General features: G+C 33.7%; 1 protein-coding gene across 1 annotated transcript in view; it reads right to left on the bottom strand.

Moving 5' to 3' along the window:
* Window positions 1-8,320: 8,320 nt before the first annotated feature.
* Window positions 8,321-14,623, bottom strand: part of LOC106466646 (cell cycle control protein 50A-like) — a 30,252-nt gene continuing 23,949 nt past the window's right edge. The window contains exon 9 of the transcript XR_002612257.1: window positions 8,321-8,689. The gene's annotated coding sequence lies outside the window, so the exon portion shown is untranslated. The remainder of the gene's footprint in view (window positions 8,690-14,623) is intronic.

Genomic DNA, 14,623 nt, shown 5'->3' with positions numbered 1-14,623 from the left:
ATGATATTTGCCAACAAGATTGATACACGCAGTTTTCTTTGTTAATAGAAATGTATTTTAATATACAAACAATAATACAATTTACAATAACAATTTTTACAAACAGCTACTACAAACTGATTTATATACAAAAGTTCCACAAACTTACAATCAATATAAAGTCTTCTTTCTTGTCTGGAACTTCCTTGGTGTCTTATCGAGGGTTCACAATGAGCGAGTTGATTTCGAGTTGACGTAGGTACAATTCACTTAATAGGGAGCTAGCTAGCTCTGTAGTTCTCGCTGATCACACGCCGATTACAGGTCGAGTTTCTTTTACCGCTGAAGTTATATAATATCTTCGTAAAAGTACTAATGTCCGATGTGAATCTACTGAAGTTAAATAATTTGTAATGTTAGAAATTTATAAACGTTCCTTGTCAATATATCTGAAGTTCCCGATTTATAAACGTTAATCACAGTTATAGCTTACGAAGGTTATAGCAACCCAATAATAGGTACTTTTTTTTGGCGCGTCGCGTTGGTTATATTTATAGGCGTGTGGAGAGTTTCTAGAAAATTCAGATTATGTAACAATATAAAGCTACACTAGCATTTACGTACACACATATATTGTTGATTCTTACTCTCGAGAATCTTCTACAACTTTGAAGAATAGGTAGGAGTTTCGCAATACATATTTAACAGTATAAGCTATGTTTGTTTCTAAATATAAATTTAATTCAAGCAAACGTCGATATTAAAATAAATATATAATAATAAATCCGTCACAAGTATTTCTCATCTTGAAAAGTTAATAGATAGAAACAGGATCGAACAAAATTGTCACGTTAATTTTAAGCTTGTTACAAAAAATTGGGCAGTTCAAAGAACGATATAAGTCTCCAGGGCTGGATAATATTTCCCTAAGTGTTTTGAAGGACGTTAAGGATTGAATATGTGAGCCACTTGCTAATATTTTTTGTAAGTCCTTGAATAGTGGGCAGGTGCCAGAGTATTGGAAGTTAGCTAATGTCACTCCTCTTTTCAAGCAAGGTGATAAAAATTGTCCCTGTAATTATAGGACTATTAGTCTTACATCAGTTGTGGGAAGAGTTTTGGAAAATATGATAAAAGATGCTCTACAAAGTCATTTAACAAACTTTAAAATTTTATTGGATAGTTAACAGAGTTTCACTAACAAAAAATCTTACCTTACAAATCTTTTGACATTCTTTGAAAAGGTTACTGCTTGTATAGACTAGGGTAAGGGTGTAGATTTCCAGAAAGCATTTGACAAGGTGTCACATAAAATGTTTGTAAAAATGATCTCTATTGGTGTGAGGGATAAGTTAGCTAATTGGATAGAAGAATGGCTGGATGGAAAAAAGCAGAGAGTTTTTATAAATGGAGTTCGGTCGGACTGGATTAATATCACAAGTGGGGTACGTCAGGGCTCAGTCTTAGGTCCTTTGCTCTTTTTTGATTTTCATCAATGACATAGATGAAGGAATGGTCAATGAATTACTTAAATTTGCTGATGATATTCAGGTCTTGGGTGTTGCTGGCTGTGAAGAGGATGCTGCTGCTTTACAAAAGGATTTAAATAACTTAGTGAGTTGGGAGAATAAATGGCAGATGGGTTTTAATTATAGTAAATGCAAGATAATGCATGCGAGTTATCATATTTTTAATTATAAGTATAATTTCGATGGGAATAACCTAAACAGTGTCATGAAAGAAAGGTATCTTGGTGTAATAGGTGATCAGTCTCAAAAGCCATCCAAGCAGTGTGCTGTTGCTAGTGGTAGAGCAAAAAGGATTTTATGTTGTATCTACATAATTATAGAATAAAAGTCTAAAGAGGTTATACTTCATTGTATAGATCACTGGTTAGGCCAATTTGGAGTATTGTGTTCAGTCTTGGGCTCCTTACCTCAGGAAGGACATTGAATTGTTGGAAAGGGTTCAGAGGAGGGCTACTAGAATGGTGCTTGGGATGGTGCGGTTGACATATGAGAAGAAGATAAGATCTCTGAAATTGTTTTCCCTTGAAAAAGAAGAGTTACAGGGGATCTGATTGAGGCGTTTAAGATTGTAAGGGAAATTAACGGTGTTGATGCATAATATTTTTCATATCTAACAGTGAGAATAGTAGGACTAAGGGTCACAAATATAAATTTTGGGGAGGTATATTTCTGTAGTGTTAAGTGATGAATATACGTCTGTAGTGGTAAGTTATGAAAGTACGTCTACAGTGAAGTTCTGGATATACGTCTGTAGTGTCAAGTTATGAAAGTACGTCTACAGTGAAGTTCTGGATATACGTCTGTAGTGTCAAGTTATGAAAGTACGTCTACAGTGAAGTTTTAGGTATATGTATGTAGTGTTAAATTATGAAAGTACGTCTACAGTGAAGTTTTAGATATATGTCTGTAGTGTTAAGTTATTAAAGTACGTCTACAGTGAAGTTTTGGATATATGTCTGTAGTGTTAAGTTATGAAAGTACGTCTACAGTGAACTTCTGGGTAAACGTCTATAATGTTAAGTTTGAAAGTTTGTTTGTAGTGTTAAGTTATGAAAGTACGTCTACAGTGAAGTTTTGGATATATGTCTGTAGTGTTAAGTTATGAAAGTACGTCTACAGTGATCTTCTGGGTAGACGTCTATAATGTTAAGTTTGAAAGTTTGTTTGTAGTGTTAAGTTATGAATATACGTATATAGTGTTAAGTTACAAATATATAAAAAACTTTTCAAAAAAGGAAATATATGTAGGGATGGCTAATATCAATCCTTCAAAAACAATGCATACAAGATGCAAATGCCATCCCTACTATCTTGTTTGTATTATTTTTGAAGGATTGATATTAGCCATCCCTACATTTACTGTTTTAGTTGCCCCCAGTGGCACAGCGGTATCTCTGCGGACTTACACTGCTAGAAACCAGGTTTCGATACCCGTGGTGGGCAGAGCACAGACAACCATTTGTGCAGCTTTGTGCTTAATTACAAACAAACGAACAAACTTTTTAATTGTTTCTTTATTTGTTTGCTTGTTTTTTAATGCAGTGTTTCAATAAATGTAGGAAGGCTGTATTTATAACCAAGTTCTAAATACAACGTGTTTCCAACTGTAATATTTATTATTCATATATTATTTATTGGCTGGTGGTTTATGGTTCACCCTGTACTCAAGTTTTGTGAAGGAACACTAAATATCTATAAAAAAGCTAACTTCAAGAGGTAATGATAACATCGTTTACACTAGAATTATCTTATTGTTTTTTAATTACTACAAGATAATAATACTTATAAAAGCGGATACTCCGTTTGAAACTATGTCATTTCAGTGAAAATGGTTGACACCATTGTTTTGGTTTTTGAGTTATCATGTAATAAGAAAGAAGCAGCAGAAAGAAGAACAAGAAATTCAAACTTTTTGTTATGATATTTACAGACATACCCAGTACCAGTGATTCAGCCATTACACAGATATTGTTATAAAGGGAAACACTGTATAGTATTGTAAAGTTTGCCTATTGAGGAGATATTTAAAATACCATTTCGTTAAACTTTAACCCGAGCCTTCCCAACATAGGTAGTGCTACTGCCTGCTTGATGAGCATAGTGTTAAGTTATGAATGCTCTTCGACTGTGTAATTTTGTAACTTCGGTTAACTCATTAGTTTATGAGACACTAGTTGATGTAATCGCTATACATAGATAATCGAGAACTCGCCCAGCTCTAGTTAGGAGTTATGAGCAGGGCCGGATTAACACATAAGGCACACGAGGCCATGGCGTATGGCCCCCGCGCTTTCATGACTATATACTATTATATTAAATTATTTAAACTGAATTATAAATTTCGAACCATTGAAAACAAATGACTAAGTAAGAAATGAACTATTTTTATCATTATGGTGAAATGTACGATGTACATTCAGTAGCAGATCAAATGAAGTTCACAATTTGATCATCATATTAGCGCGTGCACATCATGAATTTTACTATATAGCACCGTGCCTGTAAAAGCTCTTTCTGTAACGACAAAAATGTCGAAAAACCGTTATGTGAATAAACAAAATAAACTGAGTATGAACGATCTTTTTTTATTTGGATAAAATCTTTAAATATGACAATGTAAAATCAATAAAGGATAATTAAATATTTATAATGGAATGAATTGTATAGGAATTTGCAAATAAAAATTAGATGTGTGAATTCTACCATATTCTACTTATATCTTAAAAATATAAAGGCGTTTAAAAACAATTATCGAATATAATTAAAAATAAAATTATTGTTAATTTTCTACTCGACGTGAAATCTCTGTATATTATCGTAGATAGCTTGCATTATCTATTATCGATAAAGCCAATCGATAGAATAATGGGATAAACATCCCTGTTTTCAGACAATATACCCATGGGGCCCCGCGCGAATCGTTTTCTTTTTATGCATAGTGGCCCTGCGGTAGGTTAATGTAGCACTGGTTATGAGTGTACGTCTATAGTAAAGTTATGAATGCACCTTTTTGGTGAAGTTGTGGGTTTTCTATAGTGTTATCCCTTTTCTTTAAACATGGCTCAATGCAACCAGAAACTGTAGCTTTCCAGCACGTGGTGTGGGATGGCATAACCGTGTATAGCGAACTGCCGCTCATTGTTCTTTTTTGTCGCCGTGCGCGGGTAATGAGTCATGTCTACTACTTAAAAAGGGGTACAATAATTATCGTAATTTCGGTGTGTATGTGTGCGTGTTTAAGTCCTTCAGAACAAAAGCAGGAATTATTTAAATGCCTAGGTAAATAATTCTGCTATTCGTGCATATATCGAATAGACTTCACTACAGATCAACCAATAACAATTAACTGCATACTGTACATCGCTCCCTTGTTTAATGTTTAAAATCTAGACGTTATTTCTATAACGGCCATTTTAACGAAGCTCTTGCTACTTACTACTAGTTAGCACAATATCTTACACGACTTTTAATGCATCTTCTCATCGTATTCCAGTAATAGTACAAACGAACTTCTAAAAACACGTTTTAAATTCACGTTCTAATTCTATTTGTCAGATATACAGTGTATTTACTTCCCTTTCGTGAGTATACCGAAATAAATTAACTAACGGTTGTACATTATATATATAGTCAATGTATATATTCGTTCATTATGCTAAGCTGGATGTCGACATGCTGCGTTCAGAGACTAGCAATTATTACGTCATAAAGAAATATATGAATATGTCATCAGCAAATATAGTTCATGAAAGGAAAAGAGGGAACTTCATAATCAGTTTACATAAGTATTTTCTTTGTTTGTTTGTAGTTAAACGCAAAGCTACACAATGGGCTATCTGTGCCGTGACCATCACGAGTATTGAAACCCTGTTATTAGCGTTGCAAGTCTGCAGACATACTGCTGAGCCACTAGGAGGCTACATAAGTCTGTCATATCTTTATCTATTTGATCTTCAGTTGTGTCTATATAATAATGAATATTTTTTCCATCACAATTCATTTTAACACACACACACATATATATATACACACACACTGGCAGGGCCGGCATGACGTGTTTTGCCGCCCACCCCTATCCAAGCCATTATAGAAATTCTACACAATTACGCCCCCAAGAACCTACCGTCCTGTGCAAATACATGTGCTGTACCCACAGTCGCGCAGGCCCTGTATTTTGGGTGACAACACATAACCTTCTGGAACTAAAAGCCAACAGATGGTTCTCGAGAAAAAGCGTTGACTGACACCTTAACCTCGCTGAGTCATGTTTATGATTTTTTGACCCTATAAACTTCTTGTTTCTTTGTGAAATGTGAAAACAAGTATGGAGCTCCGAAGTTAATCAAACTTAAACTACAACAAAAAACAACATAGTCATCCATCCTAGTGTAAGATTTCATTTGCAGGATTTGAGAAGTTCTTCGAGTCACGTACCAAATGTCAACCTTGTCTTCAGTGAGTCTGTTCGGTGAGACAAGAGTTGATAATAGATGCTGTGATTAGTTGCCTTCCCTCTAGTGTAGTCTATCAGTTTAAATGTTAGGGACGGCTATGCGCAGATAGTCACTGTATACCTTTACGAGAAAATTCTAAAATAAACCAACAAGTAAGTTTTCAGTATAAATGAAAATTTCCTGTAGATCAGAGTAAAGGTTAAATAATAATAATATGTTAACCCTAGAATTACCAATTGAGTCTTTAAACACATGTGTTAAACTATTTATACACTAATTGCTTGTGGTTTCAAGAGTTGGCGGTGAATGCTTTTCACTAGTTGTCTTCTCTCTAGTCTATTATTTAAAATTTAGGTACAGCTATGCGCACTTTTAAATGCAATTCACAAAAACCGACGTTTTTTGACACAATGAAAGGTAAAATATTTATTATTACTTACAGCTGACTACCTTCGGTAACACAGTTAACATCATCAGGGCTGATGTGCCTGAAAAGAAATTATGCCATTTTTCTCCTTGGGCGATTTGTAAAATTGTATTAATGGGCGAAAATATAAAATAAAAATAGTTTTATAGAATATTTAATTTATAAGGCAATATTTCCCTTGGGGGTTGACGGGCGAAATATTTTAAAGATAATTAATTTATGCAATTATAGTTCACATAAACTTCTACCAGAGATCTAGAGTTGTTTTCCAGAGGCCGTTATTCTACGATGATTATGGCCTCTTCATCTTTTGCCCGTTACCATTATCCCGACACCTTCCAAAAGAAAAAAAATATCCCTTTGAAGGAGGCCATTCCTTTCCAAATGGAGTGATAATACTAGAAAAAGCCGCAGTGGACATAGCACAGATAACCTATTGTGTAACTTTGCAAAAACAACAATTTTGTTGGTTGAGGGCGCTCGACTCGCAATTTTAAAGAAACAGAATCGAAACCAGTAGCCAAACACACTCGCCCTGTTAGCTGTGGGGGTATTAATTATAATATGACTATTATAATCCCACTATTCTCATGTAAAGAGTTGGCGGTAGATGGTGTTGACTAACTGTCTTGTCTCAATATAATATCTTCAAATTAGGGACAACTACCTTTATGCGAAATTCAACAACAAACAGTTTAAACAAGTGGAAATATGAAATTTCTTTTTCTTCATATTTTTTATTAAAACAATTGATGTTTTAGGTGATTTGAGTGTGCACATGTTAAGAAAACATTTTACGTCTTATTAGTCTTAATCTTCTTTTTTTTAATTTTGATTTCATTTGTGTGTTTTTTTTTCTTCGTCTCCAGTTCATTTTTGTTTGATGTAACCATAATCAGATATGCTTCCCATACGAACGATTGTTATTTGTTTACCGTGTTTGTGAAGATAACAAAATAAGGCAGTTATTCACTCGATGACTATTATCAGTAATGACGCAATAAATCTAGAACTGTGCGAAAAAAAAGATTTGTTAGCGCCATCTTTTAACCAAATGTAGCTTTAACACATGAAGTAAATTATTAAGATTACCGATATCCTTATCTTTCAGATCTGAAGAAAAGTAATTAATTGGCCAAAACAGGCAGATTTTATGGTTAGTTAACGTTACACTAGTAACTGCGATTTCTTTCTCAGCCGTGAAATTACAGTATAATGACAATATGCTAAATTCAAAATACATTTGAATTTTAACAAACACTTTCAGACAATTTCATTTTTAAAGACTAAAGGTAATTCTTAAGATTCGCTTATCTTTCTACTATGTTTTAAAATTTATTATATATCCACGTTAGTATTTTAAGATGTACTAAGCATTTTATAATATAAACCATCATTCTTTTATTTGTGTATATTTTTTGTACATTACTTCCACAGTAGGCTTACCGATTTTTCATGACATCAAACTTCAAACAAGCTATTCTAAGACGGAAATTGATTCAAATCACGTAAATCGTTTGTCTCTTGTAAAGTGTAGTTTAAAAGATTTCTTAAACGACTAACCATTGTTTAATAATAAAAGTTTTAAAAAAACATGGATAAGTTGTATATTATTGGACAACTTTAAAATGCAAAACAGCACCCATCACTAGCTCATGGGTTATTTTAACTGAATAGTGGGATTTGATCGTTACTCTTATAACGCACCCACGGTATCAAAGTATGTTTCTGAAGCAATGGAATCACTGTCAGACACGCTACCTACTGAGCCACACCCGTTCCAGATTTGTAAAGCGAGAAATAATTTTGTCAACAATTCTTAGCTTTAACGGTAAGCAGTTAAACTAATAATCATTAATATTTGGATCATTAATCAGCCTTTTTAAGACATCCAATTTGAACAAACTTTATTAACAAACGTCACAATTACAAAATAAAAAATAACTGGTGAAAAAATTACCAACGCATAATTAAATGTAAAGTTAAGTACAACAAAGAGATAAAATAATCTCAACCGATTTGACTAGACAGGTAAGGAAAACAAAAAAAAACAGAATTAAAATTAATCTTAATTTTTATGTGATATGTAGTTCGTTTCATAAACAAACAATTATTTTCTCTAAGTTTTCTGTTTTTATTTTAAAATTCTGCACATGAATGCAGTCTTATAAACATTGATATTCAGATGTTTATTCCAACTACATGATGAAATTCCAAAATCCATAAGTCGCTAGAGGTCAGCTCTGCGGGTTTCATCTTCCCACGGTGTTTCGGATACTTGCACCCTAACCGATTTGAAGCTGACAGAAACATTTTCAAAAAACAAAGTTAGTAAACCAACATTCAAAGTATAAGCATACAGCCAGGGTGGCTGTTTAAATGCCATCTCTCTCTGGTTGAGACATAGTTAATCTTTATGATTGCTGAAAATAATTTATATTGAACAAACAGTACCATAAAGGCTCATATTAATAGTAATAGCGATAACAATGATTTTTTTAAAAATAAGCCCTAAGTAACGAGTTCACTTTAGAAAATGTAAAATGCGAAGTTCGATATTCACACGCAAACAAAACAATATTAAACTGAAATACCAACACATATCCTCACATATCCCCCCAATGCCGGATGATGACATTCCGAGGCTCTAAGCTATGTCAAGTTCAAGAAGTCCCATACGATAAAAAAAATTGAAATTGAGTCAGTTTTTATTTTTTTAGTAAAAGGTTAAGAGGCCCCATATATTGTGAGGTTCTAACCTGTAACTTATGCCTTAATCCAGCGCTGAGTTTTTCCCTTCCCCCTGGTGGGTAGACGGTAAGTTCACGGATTTACAACGCTAAAATCTAGGGTTCGATTTCCAACGGACAGAGCACAGATAGCCCATTGTGTAACTTTGAGCTTTAGTCTTCATCTATGGAGAACACAATAGAAGCCTATCAATAGCATAACAAACATACGAAACCTCCAAGAACGATACTAACACTTTCATAACCTACCAAAGACATGCAAGTCCGTCATATCATGATATGAAAATTTAACTGAACAATCTCATAGGCATAACTCACTCAAAATAACCTCGAGCTGAAAATCCATCTGAACAACACTTACACATTGGTAGCTTGAGTCCTAAAACAAAAACTCGTCATAGCCCTGAGATGGTAACCAATCTGAACAATACTTACATATTGACAGCTTGAGCCCTAAAACATAAAAACTCGTCATAGTCCTGAGATAAAGGTAATCTGTTTGTTATGGATTTTGCGCAAAGCTACACGAGGGCTATATGCTCTAGCCGTCCCTAATTTAGCAGTGTTAGAGGGTTTTAACCTACCGTGTACTGACTACCTGTAAAACTACTACTGACATACCTATTTCGTTTGTATAAAGGCAATAATTCTACCAGATCTGGAATTCTTTACATAATATCTCACTAATAAAACTGTAATGTGTATTGAGGGTGATACAATCATATATTAATTGTGAAGAAAGAGAGTCGTACGGTGTTTTGTCTGTTTAAACCTGTACGGAGAGAAGATAGCATGTAAACGGCATAATACTATCTGCTGATAAATATAGCAACAAAGCACAAAAGATTACGAAGAAAAACAGCTATCGTCTGTTGAGGTAGTAACCACCACGACTAGCGCCAGTTGCCAGAACACCGTGTACTGTTTGATTAAAAGCAAAATTTATTTCAAACAATATTATCTAAGTGGGAGTTGGTAAAGTCAAAGATATAAAATGGTTTTACGAAAATAAGCTACAAAACTCTACATTACATTATAAAATCAAATAAAGCACATTTTGATAATATAGTAGCTAAAAAAAAAATTCCCATTCGTAAAGTCACCTTATGCACTAACTTGTAATCACACGCGAAGCGTAATTTATGTTCGTAGTTTATTTCGCAAAAAAAACAAAACAAAAACGGTGGACATATTTTCTTCTATAATCCCATGGTAACACATACTTTGTTCCACAATTCAATAAGAAAAAGTCCAGTTTGGATTATTTCTATTTTTTGCATCATTTCGGAAACGTTAGCGAAAAATATAGATACTACGGTATTGACCAATCAGCATGCACTTTGGTTACATCTATACAACCATAATAACATGAATTATAATCCAAATATAATCACGCTTTTACATCAGTTTTTGTTTTTCCACCACTGTACTCGACTAATGTCATAAATAAGGTCCTGTGAAAATCGAGGTAATTTTTTTTTGTTTCGAAAATTCAAGACAATGTCACGGGTAAAGTATCAAATTTCACGGAATACGCACAGTATTATTTAGTAAGTTGTGCGTGAAGAATTTCATTAAAAAAAGTAATGTAATGAAAATTCTTTCCTTGAACATCATTTGCTGATCGTACTGATCATCACTTCAAAGTATAGATGCACAAGAGCCAAAATAATTTCAGTCACATTTATAAGTTCAAAATACAATGTTTTAGAGACATACGTTTTCTAGTTTGCACTGTACAGTCTTTCCCGCCCAGATGGCATATAGTCACAACATACAACTAGGCATGTAAGATAGTACACAGACACGTAACTAAGGTGATGTTTTTGTATAGTACACAGGCACGTAACTAAGGTGATGTTTTTTGTATAGTACACAGGCACGTAACTAAGGTGATGTTTTTTGTATAGTACACAGACACGTAACTAAGGTGATGTTTTTTGTTTGAAATTCTTTATACACAATTTCACTTTATTGTGCTTTACTTAATTATTGTCGTAGCGACATATTACACAAAACAGCCAAACCCAATTATGCAGAAAGAGCGATTTAAACTTTTTGCACATGTAAGTTGTATTACGTTTCCACTCTTCTGAGCCAATTGTGGTCCATTTAACTAAGTAAACATGATGTATTCAGAAGACTGATAGAATTACCATATTTACAAGCATGTTTTTTTTCCTTTATGCGAAGTTTGCTTCGATAATGTTAGAATTATTTTTCAACTAGGTTGAATCCACCCAACCCGGCTCCGTAGGGTTTATATAATTAATATTACTTTTAAAATAAATCGTGGTATTGGGCTAATTTTACGATTTCCTTACAGTCCGTGAAAATTGCGATTCACACATGGCTTTAGTCATAAAATACTAAAAGATCATCATTAGAGGAACACAATATTGGTTGATCAGAAACAAAGAAATACGATCCCACTGTATACAAGGTGTTTTCTAGGGCGACACAACCTGCAGTGATTAACAAAGCCAAGGCGACAGAAAGATCATCTAAATGCTACTTCCAAGTACCGAGATGTCCGAATTATACATTAAGGGTGAGAACTGCCATAATACAGACATATTTTTTAGTTTATTTAGTAACTTGAATATACATTTTTTCATGCCTTTGGTAATGACTATTTTCCAATGGAATAACAATAAATAGTTACGATATTGGCCCGGCATGGCCAGGTGGTTAGGGCGCTCGACTAGCAATCTGGAGGTCGCGGGTTCGAATCCCCGTCCCATCAAACATTCTCGCCCTTTCAGCCGTGGGAAGTATTATAATGTTACGGTCAATCCCACTATTCGTTGAGTAGCCCAAGATTTGGCAGTGGGTGGTGATGAGTAGCAGTGTTCCCTCTAATTTTTTCACTGCTAAATTAGGGACGGCTAGAGCAGATAGCCCTCGTGTAGCTTTGCGCGAAATTCAAACCAAACCAGTTACGATATTAGTCCGCAAGAAATTAGTTACACAGTATTCGTTTGTTTGTTCTTAATTATAGAGTTGTGGCTATCTGTGCCCTGCCAATCGCAGGGATAAAACCCGAATATTTCGGTTTTCTAATCCCTCGAATTTGTCGCTAAGCCACTAAGCGGTCCTTCCTGTTTAGTACCCACTAAACTCGTCGATCTTTCCGGAAAGGTACGACCACTATGGTGTATGATTAAATTAAGAGTACTAAATTAGGAACTGTCGCCTTGAGTTTTACATAATGTAAACTGTGTAACGTATAATACGTACAAACAGGATCGTTCTATTTTACTTCCTGGAGGTGTGTGGGTGGTCAGCTATGTAGAAAATTACATGTTCGTTGAAATATAACCAAAATGAAATCAGTACTAAGGCCATGTAATTAATTATAATTGCAACCAGAAATACTGAGAGCCCTGAAAATAATCATACACCATAGTGGTCGTACCTTTCCGGAAAGATCGACGAGTTTAGTGGGTACTAAACAGGAATCATACACCATAGTGGTCGTACCTTTCCGGAAAGATCGACGAGTTTAGTGGGTACTAAACAGGAATCATACACCATAGTGGTCGTACCTTTCCGGAAAGATCGACGAGTTTAGTGGGTACTAAACAGGCTAATTTGACTCTTAAAAATGGTAGTTAATCTTCTGTAAACCGATATCACTTCTGAAATTAACAGACACACGAGTGAGACTAGTGGAAAATTTCAAACAATCTATACAATCATCATGATTTTCTCACTTCAACTACAGAAAAGCAAGGGACAGCTGATATTATTACTAATTACACGTATATCTCTACGGTAGCGTCACATTGTTTTTAACATCATAACAAGCAAACTTTACACTACCAACAGAGGCAGAAATGAATAACAAAACAAAGTTTAAAATAAACTTACTAAATAAAAACATATATGTAATAAACGATGTAAAAGTATGACAAACAAATAAAATAAATTCTCCATTTAAGTATTGAAAAAATAAGTTCTGTGTAAAAAATATAATTTTAACTTAGAAAAATCGGAATTCCTGAATAGAAAGGATCTTATGCCAAAAAAGAAAAGGTAACTGCTTGGAACAGCTAAACAAATCAAGTTTAAGTTTTAATTCCACACATACCATCTTATACTTTAAAGTCTCTCACTCTTCTTTTTTACATAAAAACAACAAGAGCAGCCTTGGCTAACTAGGTTGATGAGAATTTTAGTGACATGGCAAGTAAAGAAGCTCAGTTTAAAAACAAACCTTCACCCCCTCTACATATTTGTTTTCCTGCAAGAGATTTCCTAACTTCAAAATATCCGAATTATTGTTTTGAAAGGGTCAAGTATCATTATATCCTGCATTTCGTTTTCAAACAGCAGCCAGATTATTAACACCAACTGAATATAATCACATTAATTATATTTTCATACCTAATGTGTATGTTTGTTGCATTCCTCCTGATGGTAATTGTGTGCCAAACGAATAGAAACATATGTGACACTTTATCAGGAACAAAATTTCAAATTATATTACATTTGACTAAAGGAAAGAAAAATGAACAAATGTTACCCATTTTTCATTCTTAGCAACATCACCTAACAGTATCAGTTAATACAGGCTCAGCTGTCCACTTCTAACAAACAGGTAAGATTGTCAGGTGGATTATTAACTTTGATAACATTCTGAGTACAAAGTTATGGTTTGGTTTGTATCAAAACAAAAATTAATGTAGAAATCATAATATAAATACATTCAAACCACTTGGTATAAGGTTACTATGAGCAGCTACATGCTTTTGTTTCTTAGCTAACTTACATTATAAAAATTTGGTATCTAGAAATAAAATTGTACATTTTTGCTAAAACAGCTTATCACTTGTGGCTCAAAGCAAATGCACTTCTGATGCAGATAGTGCTATGCATTTAGACAAAATTTCCACAGGATCAAATGCATAGCCCCCAGAAAGACTGAAATACAAAAATATACTTTCATGTTTAGTAACAGCTTCTCCAAAATCTAACCTTTATAAATGAAATAATACTCAACCAAAAAAAAAAATGTTATGACAATATTGAAATTTGAATTTAATCAAAGTCAAAAAAATAGCATTTGGGGAAGTTTAAAATATTTTAAGGCATTTTCAGAGGTTTTTTTAATTGTTCTACAGCTACTAGTCTCTAAAATATTTTACTTTTTCTTAGTACTTAGAAAAATAAAAAGAGTACAAATATGCATTTGGATTGTTCAATATCCATACTTTGGAGCTAATGTCAGTCTTTTAATGTAAATTTTGTATGTATGTATGTATGTATGTATACATGTGATGTGATAATCTCTAATTCTATCAGAATTGTATTATTCATAAACACATGATCAGAAACTTTAAGAGCCAATACAGTGGTTGAATTTAGACTAATCACACACACACATATATATATTTATTTTAATATCAACGTTTTTTGATTAAATTTATATTTAGAAACATACATAGCTTATACTGTTAAATATGTATTGCGAAACTCCCA

The sequence above is a fragment of the Limulus polyphemus genome, unplaced genomic scaffold (genome assembly GCF_000517525.1).
Source record: "Limulus polyphemus unplaced genomic scaffold, Limulus_polyphemus-2.1.2 Scaffold2331, whole genome shotgun sequence".
Classification (NCBI taxonomy): Eukaryota; Metazoa; Arthropoda; class Merostomata; order Xiphosura; family Limulidae; genus Limulus; species Limulus polyphemus.
This window is presented reverse-complemented; position numbering and strand designations above follow the sequence as displayed.